We start from the raw sequence: 260 nt of genomic DNA, 5'->3' as shown, positions 1-260 counted from the left end.
AAATCATCAATGAATGTCAAGAAATATAGGCTGCCCAGCTAATGATGGAGCTTGCATTGGTCCACACAAATCTGAGTGGATAATCTCTAAGGGTGTCTTTGCCCTTATGCTTTTCCCTGATGGAAAACTTTCTCTATGTTGTTTGCCCAAAATGAACCTTTCACAAAGGCTGTCCGGCTTCTGTATCAATGGTAATCCCTTTACCATTCCCTTTTCTGCTCAATAAGTTTAGACCTCCAAATTTAGATGCTCGAATCTCA

This window comes from Pinus tabuliformis, chromosome 7 (assembly GCF_031772625.1).
Source record: "Pinus tabuliformis cultivar Carrire ecotype Pingquan chromosome 7, CPIR1, whole genome shotgun sequence".
NCBI lineage: Eukaryota > Viridiplantae > Streptophyta > Pinopsida > Pinales > Pinaceae > Pinus > Pinus tabuliformis.
This window is presented reverse-complemented; position numbering follows the sequence as displayed.